The 21,052-nt window shown below is 48.1% G+C and overlaps 19 non-coding genes across 19 annotated transcripts; 15 read left to right on the top strand and 4 right to left on the bottom strand.

The window, feature by feature from the left end:
• Positions 1-463: 463 nt before the first annotated feature.
• Trnaa-ugc lies at positions 464-535 on the bottom strand. Its single transcript has one exon. It is a non-coding gene; the product is annotated as a tRNA-Ala (tRNA).
• A 340-nt stretch (positions 536-875) lies between these two features.
• On the top strand, positions 876-946 carry Trnag-gcc. The gene has a single exon. It is a non-coding gene; the product is annotated as a tRNA-Gly (tRNA).
• A 1,020-nt stretch (positions 947-1,966) lies between these two features.
• On the top strand, positions 1,967-2,040 carry Trnai-aau. Its single transcript has one exon. It is a non-coding gene; the product is annotated as a tRNA-Ile (tRNA).
• A 1,004-nt stretch (positions 2,041-3,044) lies between these two features.
• Positions 3,045-3,115, top strand: Trnag-gcc. Its single transcript has one exon. It is a non-coding gene; the product is annotated as a tRNA-Gly (tRNA).
• A 375-nt stretch (positions 3,116-3,490) lies between these two features.
• Trnam-cau lies at positions 3,491-3,563 on the top strand. Its single transcript has one exon. It is a non-coding gene; the product is annotated as a tRNA-Met (tRNA).
• A 573-nt stretch (positions 3,564-4,136) lies between these two features.
• On the top strand, positions 4,137-4,210 carry Trnai-aau. Its single transcript has one exon. It is a non-coding gene; the product is annotated as a tRNA-Ile (tRNA).
• A 592-nt stretch (positions 4,211-4,802) lies between these two features.
• Positions 4,803-4,874, bottom strand: Trnaa-ugc. Its single transcript has one exon. It is a non-coding gene; the product is annotated as a tRNA-Ala (tRNA).
• Positions 4,875-5,214: 340 nt separating this feature from the next.
• On the top strand, positions 5,215-5,285 carry Trnag-gcc. The gene has a single exon. It is a non-coding gene; the product is annotated as a tRNA-Gly (tRNA).
• Positions 5,286-6,305: 1,020 nt separating this feature from the next.
• Positions 6,306-6,379, top strand: Trnai-aau. The gene has a single exon. It is a non-coding gene; the product is annotated as a tRNA-Ile (tRNA).
• A 1,004-nt stretch (positions 6,380-7,383) lies between these two features.
• Positions 7,384-7,454, top strand: Trnag-gcc. Its single transcript has one exon. It is a non-coding gene; the product is annotated as a tRNA-Gly (tRNA).
• A 375-nt stretch (positions 7,455-7,829) lies between these two features.
• Positions 7,830-7,902, top strand: Trnam-cau. Its single transcript has one exon. It is a non-coding gene; the product is annotated as a tRNA-Met (tRNA).
• A 573-nt stretch (positions 7,903-8,475) lies between these two features.
• Trnai-aau lies at positions 8,476-8,549 on the top strand. Its single transcript has one exon. It is a non-coding gene; the product is annotated as a tRNA-Ile (tRNA).
• A 9,168-nt stretch (positions 8,550-17,717) lies between these two features.
• On the bottom strand, positions 17,718-17,789 carry Trnaa-ugc. Its single transcript has one exon. It is a non-coding gene; the product is annotated as a tRNA-Ala (tRNA).
• Positions 17,790-18,129: 340 nt separating this feature from the next.
• On the top strand, positions 18,130-18,200 carry Trnag-gcc. Its single transcript has one exon. It is a non-coding gene; the product is annotated as a tRNA-Gly (tRNA).
• Positions 18,201-18,575: 375 nt separating this feature from the next.
• Positions 18,576-18,648, top strand: Trnam-cau. The gene has a single exon. It is a non-coding gene; the product is annotated as a tRNA-Met (tRNA).
• A 573-nt stretch (positions 18,649-19,221) lies between these two features.
• On the top strand, positions 19,222-19,295 carry Trnai-aau. Its single transcript has one exon. It is a non-coding gene; the product is annotated as a tRNA-Ile (tRNA).
• A 592-nt stretch (positions 19,296-19,887) lies between these two features.
• Trnaa-ugc lies at positions 19,888-19,959 on the bottom strand. The gene has a single exon. It is a non-coding gene; the product is annotated as a tRNA-Ala (tRNA).
• A 340-nt stretch (positions 19,960-20,299) lies between these two features.
• Trnag-gcc lies at positions 20,300-20,370 on the top strand. The gene has a single exon. It is a non-coding gene; the product is annotated as a tRNA-Gly (tRNA).
• Positions 20,371-20,745: 375 nt separating this feature from the next.
• Trnam-cau lies at positions 20,746-20,818 on the top strand. The gene has a single exon. It is a non-coding gene; the product is annotated as a tRNA-Met (tRNA).
• The last annotated feature ends 234 nt before the right edge of the window (positions 20,819-21,052 follow it).

Genomic DNA, 21,052 nt, shown 5'->3' with positions numbered 1-21,052 from the left:
CGCTCGGCAATGGTCACAATATGTTGAATACGCTGGTTCTCATACGGCAAAGAGAAAATGAAAGAAAATGCCCGATTGCCGACGTGTAACAACTTTGGCCCTTGTCAGTGCTTGGGCGGGTGACCGCATGGGAACACAGGGTACTGTTGGCAATTTTGCTTCCTATTTTTCTTTCTCCTTTGTTTTCGCAGCTGCAGACCGATTCAGTGAGGGAGACGCCACCGTGAAATGAAGGGGCGTGCTGTGTGTCCACCGCCTCGCCTCTCCCTGCCTCTCTCAGTCGTTTCTCGTGCTTGTCGTTTTGATATAGGCCGACTGGAGAGCGTCAGCTCTCGCGTCAGCTGAGCAAAGTCGAGACAAGTCGAGACACACTGTAGGCTGGTCTGCAGCGAGTAAGAGGGAGAAAGAACATTAATTTAACGGCGCGTGGCAAAAGTACTCATACGCAAAGCTGAAAGCCTGCTGCGGTGGCCGGGAATCGAACCCGGATCAACTGCTTGCAAGGCAACTATGCTGACCTTTACACCACCACCGCACAACCGGGCGCCCCCACGCCGCGCTGTGTCGGCTTCCCGCCAGTCGGCAGCGGCCGAAGGTGATCGTAGCCCTAGGCGCATTACGAGGTAGGCTAGGGGAGCACATGCAGATGCATTCGCACGGCGTATCCATGCACATTTCGCACCCTTTGGCAAGAGTCGGCGCCGGCGACGCAAGAGGACGCAGAGGACGGCGTTCTGGCGGCATTTTTAGGCGGTACAGTGCAGGATTCAGCGTCTGCAGCATTTTATCGACAGAATGCTACGGCGCTTGACGGCAGTCACACGTTATCTCGAGACATCTGCTGGGGAAGCAGCGAAAGGTTGCTACTGGTCTGAGCATCGGTGGTTAAGTGGTAGAATGCTCGCCTGCCACGCGGGCGGCCCGGGTTCGATTCCCGGCCGATGCATCGTTTTGCTTTTCCCGCGGTGCCGTGTGGCTTGCGCGCTTGAGATGCACGATCCACAAGAATGTATAGCGGGATTCCCTTGAGAAGAACCGAGAACGCAGCACGTGCGGTTCCCCACTCGGACGCTCGCGTCATGTTCTGCGGACTGGCGTCGGCCTGGCCTCACAAGTTGCTGTGTCCAGGTGCCTCCGAGGCAATGAACTTGAACGACGGTGAGTACTGCCCATCGTTGCAAAAGCTGCAGCACCACCACAATCAACTGGGCCGGCAATGCACGTGTAGCAACAGAACACGTTATCCACCAAGTAGAGTATCTCTGCGTCTAACAATGGGTACGCTACTTGCCCAGTTCCCAGGACCAACGGTCCGCCCCGTGCCTCGGTAGCGCAGTAGTCAGCGCGTAAGTCTCATAAATTTAAGGTCGTGAGTTCGATCCTCACCGGGGCATTTAATTTTCTGTGACTCACGGTGGTGCTGTCGCTAGGGCTCGAACTTATTTCTTGTTTGTTATCCACAACGTCTCAACGCTTCAGAGAGAAAATTTACACTTCCTGTTATTGATACTGACAGCTTTCCTTTTCCTCTTCTCCCAGTAGAGCATGAAGCCAAAAGCATTGCTCTGAGACTTTTGAGGTGCGCGCCTTGCCAGCCGGTATGCGCAATGACGTTCGCAAAGAGAGAAGGGTGCCGACACGGGCCTCGGCACGAAATGTGCGAGAGACCATCCGATCCGTCGAACGGACGCCCAAATCCGGTGAGATCTAGTGGCTAGGATGCCTGGCTATCACCCCGGAGGCCCGGGCTCGATTGCCGGTACCGGAACGGAATTTTTTCCACACGAATCGTCTCAAGTTTCAGCAGTGCGTGCTGCCGTTTCCCGTCCTGCTCGCAGTACAGCTACTGTTTCGTGACCGCCAGCAGAACATATACGGGCGAAGCAGACACACGGTGACCCTAGAAGTGGCGTGTGGCTTCATGCCACGTGTTTCCAGCGTAGGGCTGAGCAACCGTCGGCGTGGAGGCCCGTTAGCTCAGTTGGTTAGAGCGTCGTGCTAATAACGCGAAGGTCGTGGGTTCGATCCCCCCACGGGCCAGTAGGCTTTTACTACTACGAAAAGGCAGCGCCGATTTCAGCTGGCGAGTGTGATGACCAAAAGATCATCGCCCTGCGTGGACGTTGGCAGAGGATCCGAACCCGACTCGTCGGGAAGCGCTGCAGCATTCGCTCGGCAATGGTCACAATATGTTGAATACGCTGGTTCTCATACGGCAAAGAGAAAATGAAAGAAAATGCCCGATTGCCGACGTGTAACAACTTTGGCCCTTGTCAGTGCTTGGGCGGGTGACCGCATGGGAACACAGGGTACTGTTGGCAATTTTGCTTCCTATTTTTCTTTCTCCTTTGTTTTCGCAGCTGCAGACCGATTCAGTGAGGGAGACGCCACCGTGAAATGAAGGGACGTGCTGTGTGTCCACCGCCTCGCCTCTCCCTGCCTCTCTCAGTCGTTTCTCGTGCTTGTCGTTTTGATATAGGCCGACTGGAGAGCGTCAGCTCTCGCGTCAGCTGAGCAAAGTCGAGACAAGTCGAGACACACTGTAGGCTGGTCTGCAGCGAGTAAGAGGGAGAAAGAACATTAATTTAACGGCGCGTGGCAAAAGTACTCATACGCAAAGCTGAAAGCCTGCTGCGGTGGCCGGGAATCGAACACGGATCAACTGCTTGCAAGGCACCTATGCTGACCTTTACACCACCACCGCACAACCGGGCGCCCCCACGCCGCGCTGTGTCGGCTTCCCGCCAGTCGGCAGCGGCCGAAGGTGATCGTAGCCCTAGGCGCATTACGAGGTAGGCTAGGGGAGCACATGCAGATGCATTCGCACGGCGTATCCATGCACATTTCGCACCCTTTGGCAAGAGTCGGCGCCGGCGACGCAAGAGGACGCAGAGGACGGCGTTCTGGCGGCATTTTTAGGCGGTACAGTGCAGGATTCAGCGTCTGCAGCATTTTATCGACAGAATGCTACGGCGCTTGACGGCAGTCACACGTTATCTCGAGACATCTGCTGGGGAAGCAGCGAAAGGTTGCTACTGGTCTGAGCATCGGTGGTTCAGTGGTAGAATGCTCGCCTGCCACGCGGGCGGCCCGGGTTCGATTCCCGGCCGATGCATCGTTTTGCTTTTCCCGCGGTGCCGTGTGGCTTGCGCGCTTGAGATGCACGATCCACAAGAATGTATAGCGGGATTCCCTTGAGAAGAACCGAGAACGCAGCACGTGCGGTTCCCCACTCGGACGCTCGCGTCATGTTCTGCGGACTGGCGTCGGCCTGGCCTCACAAGTTGCTGTGTCCAGGTGCCTCCGAGGCAATGAACTTGAACGACGGGGAGTACTGCCCATCGTTGCAAAAGCTGCAGCACCACCACAATCAACTGGGCCGGCAATGCACGTGTAGCAACAGAACACGTTATCCACCAAGTAGAGTATCTCTGCGTCTAACAATGGGTACGCTACTTGCCCAGTTCCCAGGACCAACGGTCCGCCCCGTGCCTCGGTAGCGCAGTAGTCAGCGCGTAAGTCTCATAATTTTAAGGTCGTGAGTTCGATCCTCACCCGGGGCATTTAATTTTCTGTGACTCACGGTGGTGCTGTCGCTAGGGCTCGAACTTATTTCTTGTTTGTTATCCACAACGTTTCAACGCTTCAGAGAGAAAATTTACACTTCCTGTTATTGATACTGACAGCTTTCCTTTTCCTCTTCTCCCAGTAGAGCATGAAGCCAAAAGCATTGCTCTGAGACTTTTGAGGTGCGCGCCTTGCCAGCCGGTATGCGCAATGACGTTCGCAAAGAGAGAAGGGTGCCGACACGGGCCTCGGCACGAAATGTGCGAGAGACCATCCGATCCGTCGAACGGACGCCCAAATCCGGTGAGATCTAGTGGCTAGGATGCCTGGCTATCACCCCGGAGGCCCGGGCTCGATTGCCGGTACCGGAACGGAATTTTTTCCACACGAATCGTCTCAAGTTTCAGCAGTGCGTGCTGCCGTTTCCCGTCCTGCTCGCAGTACAGCTACTGTTTCGTGACCGCCAGCAGAACATATACGGGCGAAGCAGACACACGGTGACCCTAGAAGTGGCGTGTGGCTTCATGCCACGTGTTTCCAGCGTAGGGCTGAGCAACCGTCGGCGTGGAGGCCCGTTAGCTCAGTTGGTTAGAGCGTCGTGCTAATAACGCGAAGGTCGTGGGTTCGATCCCCCCACGGGCCAGTAGGCTTTTACTACTACGAAAAGGCAGCGCCGATTTCAGCTGGCGAGTGTGATGACCAAAAGATCATCGCCCTGCGTGGACGTTGGCAGAGGATCCGAACCCGACTCGTCGGGAAGCGCTGCAGCATTCGCTCGGCAATGGTCACAATATGTTGAATACGCTGGTTCTCATACGGCAAAGAGAAAATGAAAGAAAATGCCCGATTGCCGACGTGTAACAACTTTGGCCCTTGTCAGTGCTTGGGCGGGTGACCGCATGGGAACACAGGGTACTGTTGGCAATTTTGCTTCCTATTTTTCTTTCTCCTTTGTTTTCGCAGCTGCAGACCGATTCAGTGAGGGAGACGCCACCGTGAAATGAAGGGGCGTGCTGTGTGTCCACCGCCTCGCCTCTCCCTGCCTCTCTCAGTCGTTTCTCGTGCTTGTCGTTTTGATATAGGCCGACTGGAGAGCGTCAGCTCTCGCGTCAGCTGAGCAAAGTCGAGACAAGTCGAGACACACTGTAGGCTGGTCTGCAGCGAGTAAGAGGGAGAAAGAACATTAATTTAACGGCGCGTGGCAAAAGTACTCATACGCAAAGCTGAAAGCCTGCTGCGGTGGCCGGGAATCGAACCCGGATCAACTGCTTGCAAGGCAACTATGCTGACCTTTACACCACCACCGCACAACCGGGCGCCCCCACGCCGCGCTGTGTCGGCTTCCCGCCAGTCGGCAGCGGCCGAAGGTGATCGTAGCCCTAGGCGCATTACGAGGTAGGCTAGGGGAGCACATGCAGATGCATTCGCACGGCGTATCCATGCACATTTCGCACCCTTTGGCAAGAGTCGGCGCCGGCGACGCAAGAGGACGCAGAGGACGGCGTTCTGGCGGCATTTTTAGGCGGTACAGTGCAGGATTCAGCGTCTGCAGCATTTTATCGACAGAATGCTACGGCGCTTGACGGCAGTCACACGTTATCTCGAGACATCTGCTGGGGAAGCAGCGAAAGGTTGCTACTGGTCTGAGCATCGGTGGTTAAGTGGTAGAATGCTCGCCTGCCACGCGGGCGGCCCGGGTTCGATTCCCGGCCGATGCATCGTTTTGCTTTTCCCGCGGTGCCGTGTGGCTTGCGCGCTTGAGATGCACGATCCACAAGAATGTATAGCGGGATTCCCTTGAGAAGAACCGAGAACGCAGCACGTGCGGTTCCCCACTCGGACGCTCGCGTCATGTTCTGCGGACTGGCGTCGGCCTGGCCTCACAAGTTGCTGTGTCCAGGTGCCTCCGAGGCAATGAACTTGAACGACGGTGAGTACTGCCCATCGTTGCAAAAGCTGCAGCACCACCACAATCAACTGGGCCGGCAATGCACGTGTAGCAACAGAACACGTTATCCACCAAGTAGAGTATCTCTGCGTCTAACAATGGGTACGCTACTTGCCCAGTTCCCAGGACCAACGGTCCGCCCCGTGCCTCGGTAGCGCAGTAGTCAGCGCGTAAGTCTCATAATTTTAAGGTCGTGAGTTCGATCCTCACCGGGGCATTTAATTTTCTGTGACTCACGGTGGTGCTGTCGCTAGGGCTCGAACTTATTTCTTGTTTGTTATCCACAACGTCTCAACGCTTCAGAGAGAAAATTTACACTTCCTGTTATTGATACTGACAGCTTTCCTTTTCCTCTTCTCCCAGTAGAGCATGAAGCCAAAAGCATTGCTCTGAGACTTTTGAGGTGCGCGCCTTGCCAGCCGGTATGCGCAATGACGTTCGCAAAGAGAGAAGGGTGCCGACACGGGCCTCGGCACGAAATGTGCGAGAGACCATCCGATCCGTCGAACGGACGCCCAAATCCGGTGAGATCTAGTGGCTAGGATGCCTGGCTATCACCCCGGAGGCCCGGGCTCGATTGCCGGTACCGGAACGGAATTTTTTCCACACGAATCGTCTCAAGTTTCAGCAGTGCGTGCTGCCGTTTCCCGTCCTGCTCGCAGTACAGCTACTGTTTCGTGACCGCCAGCAGAACATATACGGGCGAAGCAGACACACGGTGACCCTAGAAGTGGCGTGTGGCTTCATGCCACGTGTTTCCAGCGTAGGGCTGAGCAACCGTCGGCGTGGAGGCCCGTTAGCTCAGTTGGTTAGAGCGTCGTGCTAATAACGCGAAGGTCGTGGGTTCGATCCCCCCACGGGCCAGTAGGCTTTTACTACTACGAAAAGGCAGCGCCGATTTCAGCTGGCGAGTGTGATGACCAAAAGATCATCGCCCTGCGTGGACGTTGGCAGAGGATCCGAACCCGACTCGTCGGGAAGCGCTGCAGCATTCGCTCGGCAATGGTCACAATATGTTGAATACGCTGGTTCTCATACGGCAAAGAGAAAATGAAAGAAAATGCCCGATTGCCGACGTGTAACAACTTTGGCCCTTGTCAGTGCTTGGGCGGGTGACCGCATGGGAACACAGGGTACTGTTGGCAATTTTGCTTCCTATTTTTCTTTCTCCTTTGTTTTCGCAGCTGCAGACCGATTCAGTGAGGGAGACGCCACCGTGAAATGAAGGGACGTGCTGTGTGTCCACCGCCTCGCCTCTCCCTGCCTCTCTCAGTCGTTTCTCGTGCTTGTCGTTTTGATATAGGCCGACTGGAGAGCGTCAGCTCTCGCGTCAGCTGAGCAAAGTCGAGACAAGTCGAGACACACTGTAGGCTGGTCTGCAGCGAGTAAGAGGGAGAAAGAACATTAATTTAACGGCGCGTGGCAAAAGTACTCATACGCAAAGCTGAAAGCCTGCTGCGGTGGCCGGGAATCGAACACGGATCAACTGCTTGCAAGGCACCTATGCTGACCTTTACACCACCACCGCACAACCGGGCGCCCCCACGCCGCGCTGTGTCGGCTTCCCGCCAGTCGGCAGCGGCCGAAGGTGATCGTAGCCCTAGGCGCATTACGAGGTAGGCTAGGGGAGCACATGCAGATGCATTCGCACGGCGTATCCATGCACATTTCGCACCCTTTGGCAAGAGTCGGCGCCGGCGACGCAAGAGGACGCAGAGGACGGCGTTCTGGCGGCATTTTTAGGCGGTACAGTGCAGGATTCAGCGTCTGCAGCATTTTATCGACAGAATGCTACGGCGCTTGACGGCAGTCACACGTTATCTCGAGACATCTGCTGGGGAAGCAGCGAAAGGTTGCTACTGGTCTGAGCATCGGTGGTTCAGTGGTAGAATGCTCGCCTGCCACGCGGGCGGCCCGGGTTCGATTCCCGGCCGATGCATCGTTTTGCTTTTCCCGCGGTGCCGTGTGGCTTGCGCGCTTGAGATGCACGATCCACAAGAATGTATAGCGGGATTCCCTTGAGAAGAACCGAGAACGCAGCACGTGCGGTTCCCCACTCGGACGCTCGCGTCATGTTCTGCGGACTGGCGTCGGCCTGGCCTCACAAGTTGCTGTGTCCAGGTGCCTCCGAGGCAATGAACTTGAACGACGGGGAGTACTGCCCATCGTTGCAAAAGCTGCAGCACCACCACAATCAACTGGGCCGGCAATGCACGTGTAGCAACAGAACACGTTATCCACCAAGTAGAGTATCTCTGCGTCTAACAATGGGTACGCTACTTGCCCAGTTCCCAGGACCAACGGTCCGCCCCGTGCCTCGGTAGCGCAGTAGTCAGCGCGTAAGTCTCATAATTTTAAGGTCGTGAGTTCGATCCTCACCCGGGGCATTTAATTTTCTGTGACTCACGGTGGTGCTGTCGCTAGGGCTCGAACTTATTTCTTGTTTGTTATCCACAACGTTTCAACGCTTCAGAGAGAAAATTTACACTTCCTGTTATTGATACTGACAGCTTTCCTTTTCCTCTTCTCCCAGTAGAGCATGAAGCCAAAAGCATTGCTCTGAGACTTTTGAGGTGCGCGCCTTGCCAGCCGGTATGCGCAATGACGTTCGCAAAGAGAGAAGGGTGCCGACACGGGCCTCGGCACGAAATGTGCGAGAGACCATCCGATCCGTCGAACGGACGCCCAAATCCGGTGAGATCTAGTGGCTAGGATGCCTGGCTATCACCCCGGAGGCCCGGGCTCGATTGCCGGTACCGGAACGGAATTTTTTCCACACGAATCGTCTCAAGTTTCAGCAGTGCGTGCTGCCGTTTCCCGTCCTGCTCGCAGTACAGCTACTGTTTCGTGACCGCCAGCAGAACATATACGGGCGAAGCAGACACACGGTGACCCTAGAAGTGGCGTGTGGCTTCATGCCACGTGTTTCCAGCGTAGGGCTGAGCAACCGTCGGCGTGGAGGCCCGTTAGCTCAGTTGGTTAGAGCGTCGTGCTAATAACGCGAAGGTCGTGGGTTCGATCCCCCCACGGGCCAGTAGGCTTTTACTACTACGAAAAGGCAGCGCCGATTTCAGCTGGCGAGTGTGATGACCAAAAGATCATCGCCCTGCGTGGACGTTGGCAGAGGATCCGAACCCGACTCGTCGGGAAGCGCTGCAGCATTCGCTCGGCAATGGTCACAATATGTTGAATACGCTGGTTCTCATACGGCAAAGAGAAAATGAAAGAAAATGCCCGATTGCCGACGTGTAACAACTTTGGCCCTTGTCAGTGCTTGGGCGGGTGACCGCATGGGAACACAGGGTACTGTTGGCAATTTTGCTTCCTATTTTTCTTTCTCCTTTGTTTTCGCAGCTGCAGACCGATTCAGTGAGGGAGACGCCACCGTGAAATGAAGGGGCGTGCTGTGTGTCCACCGCCTCGCCTCTCCCTGCCTCTCTCAGTCGTTTCTCGTGCTTGTCGTTTTGATATAGGCCGACTGGAGAGCTGTAGTGGGACGAAATTAAACGTCACCCATCCACCAAGTCAGCCCAGTTTGCAGGTGACTATAAGTTTAATTTAGTTTTTGTTTATGTGTTTTCTTATTATTTGTAATAAATGTGAATTATCTAAAAGTTTTGTATTTTTTTTATGTGTTTCATGTACGGAGAGATCGGCGCAACGAACGGGGACAGCATCTTCGTTGCCGCGACCAGAGAGGAAATTGCTGGCCGCTATACGTCGCGGGTCGACAGCCAAGGAGCAACAGAAGATCCTGGAACCGAGTTGTTGCGTCGTGTTTCTAAAAAATTAAAAATGAATTTTTATACTCTTTTTGTACAACAATGACGTCCTAATGATCTTAACCTTATTGAAAAGTTAGTCACTGTCTGTCAACGCTCAAGTTCACATCTGTATGTGTAGGAAGCTAATAAAATAGTGTATGCTATTAAAATTGAAACACGTGTCTTGAAGATTTATTTATGAAGAGTTATGTGAACGGATTAATAATATATTTTGACAAGATTATTGATTCAGACAGCGTTGGCCGAAACTTTGAGTCTAAAAAAAAGTTTATTTAATGTGTGATTCTGATATCGATTAGATCAAGATAACGTGTGTCGATATAATTTTCTGAGGAGAAACAAACGAAATTTAAATTGGGAAAAAGTTACGAAAACCAATTGGCCCAAGTGATGTAATTTTCTGCACACGACTCAACTGATGTTTTACAGTTTCGTTCAAGAACCATTCTATGACAATTTAAAAAGAATATGAATCATTTTTGAAGTGGGTTGTAACTGACGTAGGTGACGAAGTCTGCACATGGTCATATATCAAACGAAAACCCAAATAATACGTCGTTACACCGCACCGTGGCGACCTTAGAAACAGGACTTGTGTGCAACTAAGGCACACAGGTACGAAACAAAGTATCAAGAGTCCTTCGGAAGTCAACGCGAGTTTTCGTGGAGCCTTCACCAGCCAGCGGCGACTTCGCGGGTGTGGGCATCTGACGGAGTGCAGCCAAGCAGTACGGTCACGCAGTTGTTCCACGAGAAGGCGCGTCTGTTGGGCAGCAGCTGAACGCTGCAAAACCCCGACAACCTTTTTTCTCCCTAAACTAATAGGCCCAGTACGTCAGCTGCGGGGCGTTCCTCCGGCTGGTATTAGAGGTGTTGCTGAGGGCTTCGCCTGTCTACGGCGGTGCCGGGCGTGGTTGCAGCCAGCGACGTTTCCGGTGTTCGACTCAGCGTCCTGCCGGTTGCGGAAACGGGGTCGCAGCATCTCAGCGGCTGCATCGACGGCTGTTACATCTGCAGCCCATAGCAGCACACTGATCATCGAGAACTACAAATTACAATATTAAGTGTCCGGTGAGTTTGTTTCAAGTTGGAAGTGGAGTGTTGTACATAGGAAGTGTGCTTTTACAGGATTGTTGATTACAAGTCTGCGTGTGTAAATAGTTAATATTTTACAATAATGTCGGGAAGTGAAATGTCAGACGAAGAGCAATCTATGTCCGATAGGAGCATGAGATCCCTTTTTAGGGCGATCGCTAAATTAAAACAATCTAACGGGGATTTCCTAGCTGAATTAAAACAGTCTAACGAGGAATCTACTGCTAGATTAAAAGAGGAACTAAAACAGGAATTAAAACAGTCTAACGAAGAATCTACTGCTAGATTAAAACAGTCTAACGAAGAATCTATGGCTAGATTAAAACAGTCTAACGAAGAATCTATGGCTAGATTAAAACAGTCTAACGAGGAATCTACTGCTAGATTGAAACAGGAACTAAAACAGGAATTAAAACAGTCTAACGAGGAATCTACTGCTAGACTTAAAGGGGAGCTAACAAAATCAACAGACAGGTTGCAGGAATATCTTAATGAAACCAGTCGAGAATTAAGTGATAAAATAGAGTCTTCTAAAGTTGAAATGCAGGAAAAATTAGTGGGACTTAGTAATAAGATTGCTGATAATTGTAGAAGGTTAGAAGAACATATCCAGGAATCGCGCGAGGAAAAAGCTCGCATGCGACACGATATTACTGACTTATCCGAGAGACTAGATAGTGTCAATATCTTAGTTGTAAATGAAATACAGAAAAATAGCGATATGTTACGAGATGAATTTTCTATGCAAACAGAAACTGTTCGCAGAGAATTATTGAAATCTATTAAAGAGGTCTCTACCAAACCTGTAGAGATTTCTTCAATAGATAATGTAGAATTAGAGACATTAACTCATCAAGTAGAAAAGGACCATACCGAAATCGAAAACATGAAATTTTTAATTACTGAAATATGCAGTAATCTTGAGACTGCCAAAGATAATAACATTGATGAAGGTAGAGAGCGTTCACATCGTGAACACAGTGAAGAATCGATATTAGCTAATCGCGTATCCAATACAGAAAGGCGGATACAGGAAATTACTAAACGATTATCGGAATTAGATAATAACGAGAACATTTCAGGTAGCAGAGGTAATAACATAATCAGAGACAACAGTCGCATCGAATTTGCTAGCACGGACGACAACAATATGAATAAAGCAATCACGGCAAGCCAATCCGATGCAACTCCGTCTCTGCAAGCTAAACAAAATCCGACTATTTCTCTCGCAGAATGTCTGGATGACATAACGACAAATTCAAATGTAGCAAGTCGATTTCCTGTATTCAAACCAGGAGGCGAACTGCACCCTATAATCTTTATAAAAGCTTTTGAAACATCATTATCTCCTAAATGGAGTAATGAAAAACGCATTCAATTTGTAATAGGACATTTAGAAGCAGAAGCTGCGGAGTGGGCAGTACTGCATAGAACTGAATTCAGGGATTGGGATGATTTTGTTAAGCAGTTTAAACAAAATTATTGGTCAAGAGGAAAACAGCAACACTTAACTTTAGAGTTGTTAGACCCTCCTCCATATTCTAAACGGTGGGGAGGTTATAGGAATTATTTTGAATGGCATTTAAACCGTGCTAAATTAATTGAAGAACCAATTATTGAAAGTCATTTAATACGAGTCCTAATTAGTAGGTTACCGTATTACGTAAAGGAAAGAATGATAGAAAGAGAATGGTCACAGCCGTGCGAATTGTTAGGATATTTAGAGCAGTTAGATATACTTAATAGAGAAAGAGAAGACGAGAAGTTTAGATTTGGTAGAAATGACAATCCTCGAAACAATAATAATAATTCAGAACCACGAAAAGCTAATAACAACAATCATAGTCGGTTCTGTTATATAAAACGTCAATCTAAAGATAAAGAGAGCCAACAAAATCGTGGTAATAACCCTAAAGTGCGGAAATTACACAGTAACGATCATGAGATAAATCATCCTCAAGTAATTAATGAAGGTCAAGTGGTAGGTGACGTCATCATAGAACGTTCGGAAAACTAGTAAAGTCCTTTAGTACGGGTCAACTAAAGGGAACTATTGGTCAAGATTATCCAAGACCCAATTGCAATTTATCATTAAGCTGCCAAAAGGACGATGACTGGCAACAAGATTTACTTCAGGAAGACAATCAGATAAGGGAGAATGTAACATATAAACCCGTTATTAAAGGTTATATTAAAGATACCGAAGTAAATATTATAGTTGATTCGGGTAGTGAAGTGAGTATTTTATCCAAAGAATTATTTCAGCTTAAAAGGAAATATTGGAATTTCCCGACTTTACCTGTAACTGGGGTGAAAATTATAGGAGTTACTGGTAAAAGAAGTCAAAATATTATTGAGGAAGTTTATGTAACTTTTGAAATTGCTAAACAATTAATTGCTCACTCTGTACTCGTCGTAGCCAACTTAAATGTGGCCATAATTTTAGGTATAGATTGGCTGTGTAAATATAAAGCTATATTAGATTTTAAAGACTCTTCCTTAACCATCCATAAGGAGGCATGTACTTTTAAAGTGAGGTTCTCTAACAGTCAAGTACCTGAAAATTGCTACGAATCCTTACAGATTAAGTACGCACCGACCATGAATCTATTAACAGATTTTAGTGATCTTGGGTATACAGTATACCAATGTCAGGCTAGTAATAGTATCGAAACCGAAGTGAAAGAAAAATGTTTATCTACGAATTGTCTATCCGAGCAAGAAAAGGAAGAGTTGGAATCTTTGATGTTAGAATTTAGAGCCGTCTTCTCAGATGAACCGGGGAGAATTAAAGATTACGTTTGTAAACTTAAGATTAAAGATAAGAAACCATTCTTTAAGAAACCTTATCCTATTCCAGTACAATTCAAAGAAGCGGCTAGTAGAGAAATAAGTAAGATGCTAGAACAAAACATTATCGAACGATCATGTAGCGCTTTTAACAGTCCGTTGTGGGTAGTTAAGAAAGCTACTGGTGGGGTACGACTGGTTCTGGATGCCCGTGAATTAAATAAAATTATAGAGATGGAAAGAGACAGACCTATTCCTATGGAGGACGTACTTCTTAAGATTGCTGGTTCTCGTTATATGAGTACAATGGATTTAACCGCCGGCTACCATCAAGTAACATTACACCCGGATTCACGGCAATATACGGCTTTTCTTTTTGAAGGCAGATCATATCAGTTCCAAGTTTTACCTTTTGGACTTAATATATCAGTGTCAACTTTCATTAGGGCATTAGATTCTGCTTTGGGTCAGCAATTGTTACAAAAGATTATTTTATATGTAGATGATATTTTGGTAGCTACTAAAACGTGGGAAGAACACGTAACGATATTACGGGAATTGTTTAACCGTTTAATTGACAGAGGAATTACTTTAAAATTATCTAAGTCTTACTTCGGAAAGGAGGAAGTGAGATTTTTGGGGCATATAGTGGACAGTAAAGGTATTAGGCCAGACCCAGCACGTATTGAAGCTATTGCTCGATGCCCGAGTCCTAGAAATCGGAAACAATTGAAATCATTCCTAGGAATGGTAGGATTTCTGAGAAGATTTCTTCCAGGGCAGGATATTGTTAATCCTACATTACTAGATTTATTGAAAGAGAAGTCAGTATGGCTCTGGGGACAAAAGGAAGAGGAAGTTTTTAATAAGATAAAAGGAGCGTTAACCAAAGCCAAAATGTTGTACCACCCAGATTTCGATCAGGACTTTGGTATGTGTACGGATGCCTCTGATTATGGTGTGTCTTGTGTAATATTCCAAGGTGATCTGACCAATGAAGAGGGATTATATCGGCCTATTGGATTCGCTAGTCGAACTTTAAATAAACATGAAAGAAATTATTTTGTATCCGAGAAGGAAGCTCTCGCAGTGGTATGGGGTTTTCAACGATTTAGAGGATTATTAATGGGAAGAAAAACAATTGTATATACTGATCATCAGGCTTTAATCTTTTTGAACAATTGCCGGTTACTTCACCGTAGGCTATTACGTTGGGTATTATATTTGCAAGAATTTCAGTACGAAATTAGGTATATAAAAGGATCTCAGAATGTAGTTTCAGATGCTTTGTCAAGGCTTCCCGTAGGAATGGAGAATATTAATATTGCAGAAGAACCAGGAACAAATTACCATGTTTATTTCCTTTTTACTAAGGAGAACGAACGTAAGGTTAAACGGATAGTAACTGCTGTTAGATGCAATCAAAGAAATGACGATCAATATAGGGACCTTATACAAAACCTTAATAATGGGGACGAAACAGTTAACACCCGGGGTGTGTGGTTGTATTTTAACGACTTGTTGTATTGGAAAGCACAGAGGGAACACCAGAGATGGAAAATCTGCATTCCGAAAGCTGTTGTGGACGAGTTAATTACTTATATTCATGAAGGTTACGGGCATTTTGGAATTCATAAATGTATTAAACATCTAATGAAGTATTATTATTTCAAAAATATGTCACGTATTGTGAGAAGTATTATTAGGGCTTGTGAAACCTGTCAAAAGGTTAAAGTTAATAACAAATCCAAGCGTTATAAATTATATGCTGTAATTCCTCGAGGTTTGTGGGATCTACTGTCATTAGATTTTTTCGGCCCTCTGCCTCGGAGTTCAGGAGGATTCACATATGTGTTTGTTGTAATGGAATGTTGGTCCAAACATGTGAAACTGTATACTTTGAAACGAGCGAATACAGCAAGCGTTATACGCTGCCTCACCCGAAATTACTTTGTTAACTGGGGCATTCCTAAACGACTTATGTCTGACAACGGTAGTGCCTTTATTAGTCAAAGATTTCAAGATATGATAAGACAATATGGAATCAAACATATATTAATTTCGAAATATCACCCTCAAAGTAATTTAGTAGAAAGAGTCATGAAAGAATTAGGACGATTATGTAGAACTTATTGTGCACATAAACATACTCGGTGGGCCAAACTAATGAATGAATTCGAAAAGATATTAAATGAATTGCCTCACCTAACGACGGGATTATCACCTATAGAAATTTTAGGCAAACGAATTATAGGTGAGCCTTTACTAGCTGCTTTACCTTGGCCACCAGTAAATGAGATACAACAAGATATTCCAGACGAAAAAGTTTGCGAACAGATTGTAAAAAATGCCGAACGGAGAATTAAAAGTTATAATCAACAGGCTATAGAACCCTCATTTCAGGTAGGAGATCTTGTGTTAGTACGATCTCATCCTAAAAGTTCTAAGATCGGTAAGGAATGTAGAAAATTCTTCTTGATCTTTGAAGGTCCATATGTTGTACATAAGATTGTACATCCCAAAGCATTACTTCTTATGGAACCTTCATCAGGTGTAATTAAAGGATTATATAGTGTTGATCAAATGAAACTCTTCATTCCTAAATAAGTTAATATTTAGTATATGTTACACACGGAAGAGCGTTCATAGTTTATTCATGTGGAGTTTTCGTGATAGTTGCGTATTATTTTAAAGAATAGAACAGAAAGCTTAGACAAGTGTCCTACAATAATCTACTGGTACTTCAAAAAGAGAAAGATAACCCAAAGGGGGATTTATATGGAAGAAATTTTGCTCTTAGGTCAAAAGGAATTTTGCATATTTCAAATTTACTCGGATAGTAGGAACCAAAGGGGATGGTTAACAGTTTTAGGGACCATGGGCGTCCAGAGCTATATGGCTCACGAGAACATAGCAGAGTGCCTTTAATAGAGGTTTGCCATAGTGTTAATATAGAACACACCAAACGGGGCTCTCTCGCTTGTTTCTCCTAAATAAATGGCCATTACCCAACAAGGTGTCCGAAGGTAAAGAAAGCCGTGCCGAGATTCTAAAGAGAGTTTTGCTTGATTTCTTCTTGACCTCAGGCATAAATAAGGTATTAGGGAAGAGAATGACGTAAAGTAAATAGTACTATTAGTTATTGTGAGAAACTTATTAGTAATATACATTCTTGAAAAGAATAACTCTAGTAAATAAATGAAACTGAAATTAATCTATCACAATTTGAACGCTCTGTCCTAATGTACAACGTTAAAGAACGTACTAAATTAGTATTTATTAGCAACTATTAACTGAAGAGGACCAATCTCCCTATATTCGGTTACGAATTACCATAAGAGCACAATTAAGAGTAAATGACAAATAGTCACAACGGTATCGTGTTAAAAGGATTAAATCTATCTAATAGCAAGGACTTGAGGTTACGTAAAATGTGAGGAAAATGTATTAACAGTTAAATATTGTATATTGAACAGTTTTAATTCCGGTTAAAACCTGACAAACTGAGCTTGTGGGTGGGGTATGTAGTGGGACGAAATTAAACGTCACCCATCCACCAAGTCAGCCCAGTTTGCAGGTGACTATAAGTTTAATTTAGTTTTTGTTTATGTGTTTTCTTATTATTTGTAATAAATGTGAATTATCTAAAAGTTTTGTATTTTTTTTATGTGTTTCATGTACGGAGAGATCGGCGCAACGAACGGGGACAGCATCTTCGTTGCCGCGACCAGAGAGGAAATTGCTGGCCGCTATACGTCGCGGGTCGACAGCCAAGGAGCAACAGAAGATCCTGGAACCGAGTTGTTGCGTCGTGTTTCTAAAAAATTAAAAATGAATTTTTATACTCTTTTTGTACAACAATGACGTCCTAATGATCTTAACCTTATTGAAAAGTTAGTCACTGTCTGTCAACGCTCAAGTTCACATCTGTATGTGTAGGAAGCTAATAAAATAGTGTATGCTATTAAAATTGAAACACGTGTCTTGAAGATTTATTTATGAAGAGTTATGTGAACGGATTAATAATATATTTTGACAAGATTATTGATTCAGACAGCGTTGGCCGAAACTTTGAGTCTAAAAAAAAGTTTATTTAATGTGTGATTCTGATATCGATTAGATCAAGATAACGTGTGTCGATATAATTTTCTGAGGAGAAACAAACGAAATTTAAATTGGGAAAAAGTTACGAAAACCAATTGGCCCAAGTGATGTAATTTTCTGCACACGACTCAACTGATGTTTTACAGTTTCGTTCAAGAACCATTCTATGACAATTTAAAAAGAATATGAATCATTTTTGAAGTGGGTTGTAACTGACGTAGGTGACGAAGTCTGCACATGGTCATATAACAATCGAAAACCCAAATAATACGTCGTTACACCGCAGAGCGTCAGCTCTCGCGTCAGCTGAGCAAAGTCGAGACAAGTCGAGACACACTGTAGGCTGGTCTGCAGCGAGTAAGAGGGAGAAAGAACATTAATTTAACGGCGCGTGGCAAAAGTACTCATACGCAAAGCTGAAAGCCTGCTGCGGTGGCCGGGAATCGAACCCGGATCAACTGCTTGCAAGGCAACTATGCTGACCTTTACACCACCACCGCACAACCGGGCGCCCCCACGCCGCGCTGTGTCGGCTTCCCGCCAGTCGGCAGCGGCCGAAGGTGATCGTAGCCCTAGGCGCATTACGAGGTAGGCTAGGGGAGCACATGCAGATGCATTCGCACGGCGTATCCATGCACATTTCGCACCCTTTGGCAAGAGTCGGCGCCGGCGACGCAAGAGGACGCAGAGGACGGCGTTCTGGCGGCATTTTTAGGCGGTACAGTGCAGGATTCAGCGTCTGCAGCATTTTATCGACAGAATGCTACGGCGCTTGACGGCAGTCACACGTTATCTCGAGACATCTGCTGGGGAAGCAGCGAAAGGTTGCTACTGGTCTGAGCATCGGTGGTTCAGTGGTAGAATGCTCGCCTGCCACGCGGGCGGCCCGGGTTCGATTCCCGGCCGATGCATCGTTTTGCTTTTCCCGCGGTGCCGTGTGGCTTGCGCGCTTGAGATGCACGATCCACAAGAATGTATAGCGGGATTCCCTTGAGAAGAACCGAGAACGCAGCACGTGCGGTTCCCCACTCGGACGCTCGCGTCATGTTCTGCGGACTGGCGTCGGCCTGGCCTCACAAGTTGCTGTGTCCAGGTGCCTCCGAGGCAATGAACTTGAACGACGGGGAGTACTGCCCATCGTTGCAAAAGCTGCAGCACCACCACAATCAACTGGGCCGGCAATGCACGTGTAGCAACAGAACACGTTATCCACCAAGTAGAGTATCTCTGCGTCTAACAATGGGTACGCTACTTGCCCAGTTCCCAGGACCAACGGTCCGCCCCGTGCCTCGGTAGCGCAGTAGTCAGCGCGTAAGTCTCATAATTTTAAGGTCGTGAGTTCGATCCTCACCCGGGGCATTTAATTTTCTGTGACTCACGGTGGTGCTGTCGCTAGGGCTCGAACTTATTTCTTGTTTGTTATCCACAACGTTTCAACGCTTCAGAGAGAAAATTTACACTTCCTGTTATTGATACTGACAGCTTTCCTTTTCCTCTTCTCCCAGTAGAGCATGAAGCCAAAAGCATTGCTCTGAGACTTTTGAGGTGCGCGCCTTGCCAGCCGGTATGCGCAATGACGTTCGCAAAGAGAGAAGGGTGCCGACACGGGCCTCGGCACGAAATGTGCGAGAGACCATCCGATCCGTCGAACGGACGCCCAAATCCGGTGAGATCTAGTGGCTAGGATGCCTGGCTATCACCCCGGAGGCCCGGGCTCGATTGCCGGTACCGGAACGGAATTTTTTCCACACGAATCGTCTCAAGTTTCAGCAGTGCGTGCTGCCGTTTCCCGTCCTGCTCGCAGTACAGCTACTGTTTCGTGACCGCCAGCAGAACATATACGGGCGAAGCAGACACACGGTGACCCTAGAAGTGGCGTGTGGCTTCATGCCACGTGTTTCCAGCGTAGGGCTGAGCAACCGTCGGCGTGGAGGCCCGTTAGCTCAGTTGGTTAGAGCGTCGTGCTAATAACGCGAAGGTCGTGGGTTCGATCCCCCCACGGGCCAGTAGGCTTTTACTACTACGAAAAGGCAGCGCCGATTTCAGCTGGCGAGTGTGATGACCAAAAGATCATCGCCCAGCGTGGACGTTGGCAGAGGATCCGAACCCGACTCGTCGGGAAGCGCTGCAGCATTCGCTCGGCAATGGTCACAATATGTTGAATACGCTGGTTCTCATACGGCAAAGAGAAAATGAAAGAAAATGCCCGATTGCCGACGTGTAACAACTTTGGCCCTTGTCAGTGCTTGGGCGGGTGACCGCATGGGAACACAGGGTACTGTTGGCAATTTTGCTTCCTATTTTTCTTTCTCCTTTGTTTTCGCAGCTGCAGACCGATTCAGTGAGGGAGACGCCACCGTGAAATGAAGGGGCGTGCTGTGTGTCCACCGCCTCGCCTCTCCCTGCCTCTCTCAGTCGTTTCTCGTGCTTGTCGTTTTGATATAGGCCGACTGGAGAGCGTCAGCTCTCGCGTCAGCTGAGCAAAGTCGAGACAAGTCGAGACACACTGTAGGCTGGTCTGCAGCGAGTAAGAGGGAGAAAGAACATTAATTTAACGGCGCGTGGCAAAAGTACTCATACGCAAAGCTGAAAGCCTGCTGCGGTGGCCGGGAATCGAACCCGGATCAACTGCTTGCAAGGCAACTATGCTGACCTTTACACCACCACCGCACAACCGGGCGCCCCCACGCCGCGCTGTGTCGGCTTCCCGCCAGTCGGCAGCGGCCGAAGGTGATCGTAGCCCTAGGCGCATTACGAGGTAGGCTAGGGGAGCACATGCAGATGCATTCGCACGGCGTATCCATGCACATTTCGCACCCTTTGGCAAGAGTCGGCGCCGGCGACGCAAGAGGACGCAGAGGACGGCGTTCTGGCGGCATTTTTAGGCGGTACAGTGCAGGATTCAGCGTCTGCAGCATTTTATCGACAGAATGCTACGGCGCTTGACGGCAGTCACACGTTATCTCGAGACATCTGCTGGGGAAGCAGCGAAAGGTTGCTACTGGTCTGAGCATCGGTGGTTCAGTGGTAGAATGCTCGCCTGCCACGCGGGCGGCCCGGGTTCGATTCCCGGCCGATGCATCGTTTTGCTTTTCCCGCGGTGCCGTGTGGCTTGCGCGCTTGAGATGCACGATCCACAAGAATGTATAGCGGGATTCCCTTGAGAAGAACCGAGAACGCAGCACGTGCGGTTCCCCACTCGGACGCTCGCGTCATGTTCTGCGGACTGGCGTCGGCCTGGCCTCACAAGTTGCTGTGTCCAGGTGCCTCCGAGGCAATGAACTTGAACGACGGGGAGTACTGCCCATCGTTGCAAAAGCTGCAGCACCACCACAATCAACTGGGCCGGCAATGCACGTGTAGCAACAGAACACGTTATCCACCAAGTAGAGTATCTCTGCGTCTAACAATGGGTACGCTACTTGCCCAGTTCCCAGGACCAACGGTCCGCCCCGTGCCTCGGTAGCGCAGTAGTCAGCGCGTAAGTCTCATAATTTTAAGGTCGTGAGTTCGATCCTCATCCGGGGCATTTAATTTTCTGTGACTCACGGTGGTGCTGTCGCTAGGGCTCGAACTTATTTCTTGTTTGTTATCCACAACGTTTCAACGCTTCAGAGAGAAAATTTACACTTCCTGTTATTGATACTGACAGCTTTCCTTTTCCTCTTCTCCCAGTAGAGCATGAAGCCAAAAGCATTGCTCTGAGACTTTTGAGGTGCGCGCCTTGCCAGCCGGTATGCGCAATGACGTTCGCAAAGAGAGA

This window comes from Schistocerca piceifrons, unplaced genomic scaffold (assembly GCF_021461385.2).
Source record: "Schistocerca piceifrons isolate TAMUIC-IGC-003096 unplaced genomic scaffold, iqSchPice1.1 HiC_scaffold_530, whole genome shotgun sequence".
Lineage (NCBI taxonomy): Eukaryota > Metazoa > Arthropoda > Insecta > Orthoptera > Acrididae > Schistocerca > Schistocerca piceifrons.
This window is presented reverse-complemented; position numbering and strand designations above follow the sequence as displayed.